Source organism: Vigna unguiculata, chromosome 5, assembly GCF_004118075.2.
Source record: "Vigna unguiculata cultivar IT97K-499-35 chromosome 5, ASM411807v1, whole genome shotgun sequence".
Lineage (NCBI taxonomy): Eukaryota > Viridiplantae > Streptophyta > Magnoliopsida > Fabales > Fabaceae > Vigna > Vigna unguiculata.
The window spans coordinates 30,945,975-30,956,211 of record NC_040283.1 but is presented as its reverse complement, the minus strand read 5'-3'; the positions used below and the strand labels follow the sequence as shown (position 1 = coordinate 30,956,211).

The window sequence follows — 10,237 nt, the reverse complement described above, 5'->3', positions numbered from 1 at the left end:
TTTTATAAAAAATATTAAATTTAGTATCAATTTGAAAGGGACAACATTGATTTATTTTAACAAAAATTGGGACTACATTGAACAAAAATAACAAATATAGAGACTAAATTGAACAAAAAAAATAATACTACCACAAACTGACACGTGGCACTAGCATTGACACATGGCACAATTGTGACTTGACACATGGACCATTTTTTGAAATTAAAAAATTTTAAAAAAAATTTTAAAAAATTAAAAAATTAAAAAAAAATTTAAGAAAAAAATTTAAAAAAATCAAAAAACCCAGGAGCTGACACGTGGTATGTACTGTTCAAAAACGTTAACTATTTAAACACCGTTAGTGAAAAGGACCAAATTGACCACAATTTCACAAAAATGAAGACCTAATTGAACATAAAACGAAAATAGGGATCAAATTGAATAAAATCAACAAAAATAGGGACCAAATGTATATTTAAGCCTTATTTTTTTTTTCTAATCTTTTATTTTTTATTTTTTTAATCATTTATTAATTTTTAATATTTTTTTAAAGTTATTTTAGAGTAGTTGTGAATGTCATTGCGACATGAGCAACCAAATAAATATAAAAAAGTAAACAAAGAAAGTTATATTTTATTTTTAGATCATCTGTATATATTTTTAGAAAAAGAAAAAGTCTAAATTGAATGTCGTGCGACGCGAGCCGCCGAGCAGACAATAAAGAAAGGGGAAAAAATATTTTTTATGATAAAAAAAGAATGAAAATTGAAAAAAACTAAATCAAAAGCTAAAAGAATTGAGAGTGACGTACCTTAAAAAAAAATTCAATATCTCCTCACCTTTTCTCTTTTCTTTTTTGTTTTTGCTTCCTTTTCTAATTTGTGTTTGTTTTTCCAATAGAGATAAAGATGATATGTGTCTATATGGGTGATAATGAGAGGAAGAGAGAATGTAAAGAATGTTTTTTTTTTCTACCTCCTTCAATATTTTTTTTTAAGAGAGATCAGAAAAGAGGTGTGTATGTGGGAGTGGTGATGGAAAAGAATTAGAGAAATGTAGAGAATTTTTTCCGGTCTTGACAGAGTGCATATTTATACTCACACATTGCAATATCAATGTAATCTCAGCCTTAATTATAATGAACAATATAAGAAATTGGTCATGATAGCAGCAAATTATGGGATCAAGTCGCAGCAAATCAGAGCACAAAATTAATCATCATCAGTACCAACTCAGAGCACAAAATCAATCCCAATTAATAATATTGATTCTTACCATTTGAAGAGATATTGCTTCTAATTATTATTATATAACTAATTTCTTTAATCAGGAACAAAGATAGACAATATTTGAGTTATTGAGCTCATGAGAAGGTATGTGATAATTAAAAACAAATTGGGTTCTTCCTTCTTTTTTCCCTTTTTTTTCTTTTTTCCATCTCTTTTTTTTCTCTTTTTTTCTAAAATTAAAGTTTGAAAATCTTTTGAAAACAATTATTTCACCTTTTACCCTTAACTAAAAACATTTTTTATTTCTTTTTTATATTTTTATTTTTTTGAAAATAAATTTATTCACCCGGACGAAATTGGGTATTGACAGCTGCCCCTCTTTACTTAGATTTTACTAGATAATATGAAATTTTGACTTCCATATTATCGTAATAAAAGATAAGTAAAGATAAAAACACTAATTTCGTTCGGGTTTCAAAAGAAGACAAATTTGAAGACAAACTTGACCATACCAAGTCGAGGGTCTCGATTTGACACACTAATTCTTTTTGTTTTTTTTTTTGTTTATTGAAAAAACCAAATTAGACCAATCCCGAGGAGAGGGTCTAGATCCAAAGGATTCGGCGACCATTATCATGCAGAGGATTCCGATCCAAAATTTTTCTTTTTTGACTTTTTTAGAAAAGATTAGACCATTACCGTGTAGAGGGTCTGTATCCAAAAGATTTAGTGACCATTACCATGTAGAGGGTCTATATCCAAAAGATTTAGTGACCATAACCGTGTAGAGGGTCCCGATGTGACACAGAAATCAATGACCATTGCCTTGCAGAGGGTCTCGATGTAAAGAGATCAATGACCATTGCCTTGCAGAGGGCCTCGGTGTGGCATAAGAAATCAATGACTATTGCCTCGCAGAGGGCCTTGTTGTAAAGAGATCGATGACCATTGCCTCGCAGAGGGCCTCGATGTGACATAAGAAATCAATGGCCATTGCTTTGCAGAGGGTCTTGATGTAAAGAGATTGATGACCATTGCCTCGCAGAGGGCCTTGATGTAAAGGAATCGATGACCATTGCTTCGCAGAGGGCCTCGATGTAAAGAAAGGAAATCAATAACCATTGCCTCGTAGATGGTCTTGATGTAAACATAAGGAAATCAATGACCATTGCCTTGTAGAGGGTCCTGATATATATAAAAGGAGAACCTGAATTTTACTTGGGAATTGTCGACAAACACTGCGTGAATGCCTAACATTGGTGAGACTTACACAACAAAATATCATTGCTTACTTTTTTTTTTAAATGATTTTCAATCATTTTGTGGAGTATGAGGGATGATATGATGTGATGATGCATGACATGTTATGATTTTCTTTTTGAAACTATATGATATGCTTACATGGATGCGTGAATGCATGAGTGGAATTTGCTTTTTTCATTTTTCCTTTATTTTAATTTGAGAACAAAGAAAACTAGGCTTAGAGGCTAGAAAAAAACTGTGAGGCCAGACAAAACTGGATTTAGGGGTCAATGTGGAAACTGAGCTTGGGGGCCAGTGTGGAAACTGGGGTTGAGGTTAGTGTGAAATCTGGACTTAGGAACTAGTGTGGGAATTGGACTTGGGGGCCAATGGAAATTGGGCTTAGGGTATATTGGTCATTGATACGAATGAAAATGACCAAAATTTGAGAAACATAATAGAAACTAAATTGTGTGTGTGCTTTTTTTTTAATTTTCTTCCTTCTAAAACTCAAGGATTCAATAACCATTCATATGAGTGAAGAGGGTTTTGATTAGAAAGGTGGAAACTATTTTATTCAAAAAGATGAATGACTCATGTATGCATGACTTGGTATGATGTATGAATTACCTAATGTATGAATTTTCTTTTGCATTTTTTTAAAAAACAAATTCGTATTGTTCCCCATTTCATTGTTATTTCGAATTCATGGAATTATTCTACTTTGATATTTTTTACTTTTTCAAATCATTTCTTTGGTCTAATTAGTTTACTAACGAACACTTTTTTAATCATTTCTTTTGAAACACTATTTGAATGACATGCACGAAATTGCCAAGGGCTTGAAAAGGTTTGGATGAGGTGATGGAGATTAACTAGGGAGTTGCCCCAATTTGAATTGGTCTCGGGGCACAAAAGGTGTTTGGGCTTTCCCAGTTATTGATGGTATGAAGGAAATTATGGGGACTCTAATATTTGCCCATTGATTGAGAGTCTGGGACGGTCTTAGGGTGCAAAAGCGGATTTGACTTTTCCCAAATGAGGAGATTAAAAAAGGATGAGGTCTTCACAAGTTGCCCCTGATGTGATCACAATCTTTGATGTAAATAAATGCCCCAATTCATAATGAATTATGAGAATATATGAATTACAAGCAAAGTGACTGCCCAGTTTGGATTTGAGATTGATAAAGATGGATTATTTTAAGGTTGGTCAAGGTTTAGGCTTAGAGCAGGTTATTGTTGGAGCAAAGATGGAGTTTCATGAAGAATGAATTGAAAGAAGACAACCCAATTTTAACTAGATTGCTTGATTGCCCAAACTGATTGTAACATCCCGTCAGGATATTACGAATTTTAATAAAATAAAGAAAAATAAATAACACGTCGCATTTAATAATACCTCATTTCCCAAAATGCGAAAAATTTAAACTTTATTAAATAAATAAAAAGTACACAAATCCATAATTCTCAAACCCAAAATGTTATAAAACAAACACCCGTATGGGTTTACAACTCATTTCAAAAACAATAAAAATAAAAATAAAAGATTCCCGAGCTATCCCCTCTCCGCAGCTAAGCTCCACCAGAACCATCTGCATCAACATCATCTGCTCACGTGTACCGCGTACACGATCATTGCCAATCACAAGCAGATAGGGTGAGCTTAACAGATAAAGCATATAAAATAGCATACACATATATATATAGGCAACCCAAATATCCAAATGAATTCCATCCCTTTTTAATTCATACCACCTGGCCACCACTAGGATGTTCGTGTTCTACCTCTTCTAGTGATCACTCCAAGATGACTTGCTGCCAAACCTATCGGCCACAACCGATAGAGCACGTGCGGGAAACCATGCTACGGATCATACACCATAACGCTAGGTGGAGTTCCTAAATACGAACATTGTTCGTAACATCCCAAGACTACCAAACTTGTCAGCTCATCACTAAGGTGGGCAATCCATCTAGACCCATCCGTACTGGCCACAACCAGCACACTCACACCGGCAACACTCGCCAACCCGAGCTCAACTCAAGGGTTCCTCGTGTTCATCCGCCATCTCGAGCTCAACTCGAGAAATGCCACGTGCTTAACCCCTATCTCGAGCTCAACTCAAGGGATATGTTCCGAGCTCAAGTCAAGGAACCCAACAATCCCACCTTTGAAGTATCACCAAAAGCCTTGTAGATCACGCATGCAGAATCCAACAACTCTAGGCTGCAGCAGCAAAATCGCCTGGCATGGGACACGTACCGCCGGGTGCAGCCGCTTCCAGACCGCCTGGCGGGAGACACATACCGCCAGGCGCCTAGTTCCCCTACACATCTGTCGCTGCACATATCGCCTGGCAGAGATAACCCTATCGCCAGGCACCACTCTCTCCCAGCCACCCCTGGATCTGTGTTTATCGCCTAACAGAACGCTCAATACCGTCGCCACATGTACAATTTGCTATCTGGATTTAAGTTATCGCCTGCACCACTTTACAATTGATTTGATCCCCTTAAAACAAAACCCGCACCTATTCATAGTTTATTCTGACCCCAATCCAAACATTAGTAATTGTTATCTCCAACACATGTGTCTGCCAATTAAAATGTTTCTATACGTTTAACTCTATTAACATTGCATCACTTGTTATTATTATACCATTATCAGTACCAACACACGACTTTCGGAACTTCCAATATGCTTAATCATTGTTGATCTCCAAAATCAAGTAATCCATCTTTCTACAATATTCGTACCAACTTACTACACAACTTTTCATCCTGAAGTTTCCTTTTAAAGAAAAGTGGTTGGTTAATAACAAAATCAATACCTATTAAAAATAAAATCCTGACATTCTTACGCATTTCACTCCCTGGACTTGCACCGTTTCAATTTATAATAAAAGCTTACCCTATACCACGTTCACTAGACTAAATCACCACTCCAAGCATTTTATCATATGCCAAAATCATTCCTTTTCTTTATTATATATATATATATATATATATATATATATATATATATATATATATATATATATATATATATATATATACTAGTCCTTCTACTCGTGCAACGCACGGGTTTTTTTTATATGTAATAATTGTGGTAATAGCAATGGGTTTTTGGATATTTAATAATCTATATGATGAGAATCTAATGTTTTAAAAAGATGTTGAAGTTTATCAATAGAATAGATCAATTTAGAATGTAATTAAAGTGGTATGTCAAGTTAATATTTGATTTCATTGAATATTATCGTCAACCACCAACAACAAAAATATGACTAATACACTACTTTGTTAATATAAGAATAAAAAAAGAATAAATTACATACCTAGAATGTATCCTTTGGTATTGAAGTTCATAAATTCGTTTTGTACAGAATTTCCTTTTGTACACAATGACTTCTTTGTTCAACTTTTTATGTACCATGATTTTCCTACATGGCAGAAAATAACATAAATCAATTGATATATATTTATAACAGTTTTGAAATGAAAAAAAAAATTAGAAATGACATACCTATAATTGATTTCTTTTCAAAGAGTTTCAAAAATTTCTTTGTACACAACGTTTTTAGTTGTGTTTGTTACCTTTCCATCTTCATCCAATATAAGTATTTTCAATCCTCTTTTGGTTTTGACTCTAGAAATAGCAACATATAGTTGGCCATATGTGAATACAGGTTGTGGAAGATAAAGGCCAACTCTAGAAAGTGTTTGTCCTTGACTTTTGTTAATCGTCATGGCAAAGCATAAAGATATCGGAAACTGTCTTCTTTGAAATTTGAAAGGCAACCCTGAATCAGATGGCACTAAATCCATTCTTGGTATAAAAATCCTGTCACCAATGTTTTTTCCAGTAATTACAGTTGCACATATTACATTCTTGCCTAAATGGTTGACTTGCAATCTTGTGCCATTGCATAGACCTTTCGCTTAATCAATGTTTCCCAAGAGCATAATTGGAACACCTGTTTTCAACTTCAATTTATGATTTGGTATCCCTGAACATTTGATATCATTTAAAAATTCAGATGTAAACCATTCAAATTGCACTTCATCTTGTTCATCAGATTGACAAGGTGTATCTGAACTTAAATAAGTCACCTCTTCACCACCAATTAAAGACAACATGAAATCATTTACTTGCTCTACAGAATCATTTGTTGGGCACAAAATTGCTCCATCATCAAAATAATTAGGATTCAACATGTTAACCACAAATTGAGGATAGACAAATTCAACCAATGCCAATAAAGGTAAATCTGTGTTTGTAATCAGGATCTGTTCTGGAATTTCAACCATGCACTCACCATTCTCATTTAGATCCATTTTCCCGTCTCCAATCTTCAATATCCAATCAGTAAATTCTTGAATATCATTGGCTGTTTCAGTATTTGATGTAGTACTTAATCTCATGTTCTTGGATAACTTTAGCACTTTACAACAATTCCATAACTCTAAATAGTTGATTGATGATTTTATGATATCAAACCTAGATCTTTTTTTGATAACTGGTAGAATTTGTCTAAAGTCACCTCCCAACACAACTGCTTTGCCACCAAATGGTTTGTCTTTATTGGCATCATCAACATTTTGCATAATATCTCTTAGTGTTCTATCAAATGCCTCAAAGCACATTCTATTCATCATTGGTGCTTCATCCCAGATAATCAAACTGGTTGCCATAAGAAGTTTTGCCCTGAGACTACCTTGTGCTATGTTACAAGTTGATTCATCATTAATTAACAGTGGGATGCAAAAGGTAGAGTGTGTTGTTTTTCCACCAGGAAGTAATAAAGAAGCAATTCCACTTGATGCTACGTTCAAAACAATCATGCCTTTGCTTCTTAGACCAGCCGACAATGTCTTCCACATAAAAGTCTTACATGTACCACCATAGCCATATAAGAAAAAGAATCCTCCCTTCTTTGAAAGAACAGTTGTCATGATATCCTGATATACATGAATTTCTTCATCATTTAGTGCTTTAAACAAACTGTCATGTTCTTTCGCCATGTCTTGTTTATTATATTGTAGCTCATCAACAATAAATCTATTATTGAATGTATGTACATCTGAAAGATCAAGTTGAGGTAATGAAGGATAATCTTTCAAACTTCTACCATTTGACATTAGCATTTCCTCTATTTCCAGCAGACATGGTTTTTGTAATTCAGCATTCTGAATTTGAAGACCTACAATAAGTAAATCATACAATTAAAATATATATGTATAGGAAATTTAAAAAGTATATATAAAATACCTGGTAAGTTCATCTCCTTCCTTTTTTGGTACAAAATTCCATCACATAAGATATTCCAAGTAGAATTCCAAACTATATCTGGTTTAGAAATTGTATTCATCGACAACAAAGTAACAAATAATCTTCTAAGTTGATACCCAGAAGCAAATTCACTTGCTTCTTTGATTGCATCAATATATTCTTTGTCGTCAGCCAATAATCCCAAAACATAGCAAGCTTCTTGGTATGTTTCATAATACTTTCCATCAATTGTCTTAATGCTTTCATAATCAATACAACCTTTTTGAATGGTCAGTAATATCCTCAAATAATAAAGTTCTCCAGACCCAGGAGGAATATAAGTAAGTCTACCAATGTTGTAGCCTTTCTTCCTTGGTTTCCATTCTTTTTCTTTGGCAAACCACACAAATTTGCTTGGAAATTCTGAATAAGTCAATTGTTTTCCTTCCTCATAAACTTTGTTAGCCTCAAACCAAGCTAGAAACATTGTGTTAGCATTTTCGTATCTGTTGAAGACCACATTAATATCATCATCATCTTTAAACAAAGCTGATTGTTAGCCAGGAAGATGGAAGGTCAATCTCTGAACAGGAAGCCATCTGTGATGGATGTCAAAAGCAAATATTCTCCAAGCAGCTTCACATGGTGATAGATACCTACAATCGTAATACCTTTTGATCTCATCAATAATGGTTGATTTTTCAGACTGTGCAGAGTTGTTGCTTATTTTAAGAGTAGCTCTGTCGGGACCTTTGTTCACATATTTGAACAAATATTTTATTGAATTGGTCTTGTTGCAATACTCTGTATTGACGTGTGCTTGATACCTCATTAGAAGTGGTGGATTGTAAGGAATAACACTTCTATTGTCCAGCTTAATTCCATTCTTCTCAACAAATCTACCATTATCAAGTCTTCTATAGCATGGATATCCTTCTTCATCAATTGAAGTCGAAGATGTGAATTTTTTTGGATAAAATTTAGAACATCTTCCTTCCTTCATGCAACGTGAATTATGTCTTGCAGGTCCGCATGGTCCATGAATCATGTAACTTGAGAAAACTTTTTCCAATTTGGGGTACAAATCAGCATTTGGCAATTCAGTTGATATTACTTTATCAATATCAGTTGAATTCTTCAACTTGCTTTCTCCATCCAACCATAAAAATATATGTGCATGAGGTAAACCTCTTTTTTGGAATTCTACTGTGTACATTCTTGCATATATAAATAAAAAATAAATATAGTTGTCAGAATTAAATTTAATAAAAAATTATATAATGTATATTACTTCATATATAACATACCTGCAGTGTTTTTTCCAAAGAAGTCCTTTTTCTTAAAATCTGTCATCATTTCATCCAACTTCATTTTGAACACTCTACATACAATATCAGGTCTATCCGAAGCTGATAAGCCTTTTGCTAAGACAAATTCTTTTATTTCACTCCAATTCACATTGCATGTTATAGTAATGAACAAATCCGGATATCCAAATTTTTTACAAATTGCCATAACATCTTGACAATTGTTGAACATGTATCTGGTACCACCAGTGAAAGAAGCAGGCAAGACAATACGTCTTCCAATTAAAGAAGGATCTGTCCCTCCTCTATTAACAGCTTCTTGTAATCCATTAAGAATATCACAACGAATTAACTTCTGATTAGCTCTGATGAATGACAACCTTTGGGCTTCAACCATTGTATAGCAATCGACCAGAAACTGTTGGAACAATCTGCATGCATTCACAATATTTCCTGCTTCTACAACTCTTTGTTGTATTCTAAAGGCAATAAATTCTCGCAAAGAAATTCTAACTCTTACCCTGGATTTTGTTTTTGAATGAGATTCTCTTATTGGGATATCCTCTTGATAACCATCTTCTCCATATGGAAACATGAGAGGATATTGCAGTGGAATGAAAGTTGTGTGAGTTTCGTGCAGTCTGGTTAATTCACCAGAACATTTTTTGACCACTATATCTCTACCTACATCCATATGCCAAAATCACCAACTATAAGTGCAGCTATTTCATCACATGAAGGTGTATTGTAGACTCTAGGGTCTTTGTTTCTGCCTCTAAATAGTCTTAGCGTGAAATCTGATTCCATATGTTCTAGTGACAAATCTCTTACTCTTCTAAAAGATTTCGTAAGAACATTGTGATTGTCAATCATTTCAATCAAATCAGCAACCAATGATTCATCTATAACAGATTCCTTGGTGTTTGAACTAAAAAATAATAAACAGAATACATGTCAACACATGTATTTAAATATTTCATATAATCAAATTAGTTAATATATTCACTAACCTGAAATGCTTGACTTTGTTAGTCATTTCATTTTCGGTATCATATATGTACAGCTTTGCAAACTTTGGCTTTGATCTATGCTCTGGCAATAAACTGCCAATACGGTGATAGTTCTGTCCATTCAGAATAAATTATGGTGGAGTAGAACCATTGTTCATTGAATTATCAATCTTACCACCAATTGAAGTAAATG

At 33.8% G+C, this 10,237-nt stretch overlaps 1 pseudogene; it reads right to left on the bottom strand.

Moving 5' to 3' along the window:
• Nucleotides 1-5,998: 5,998 nt before the first annotated feature.
• Nucleotides 5,999-9,907, bottom strand: LOC114183729 (annotated as a pseudogene).
• Between the last annotated feature and the right edge of the window lie 330 nt (nucleotides 9,908-10,237).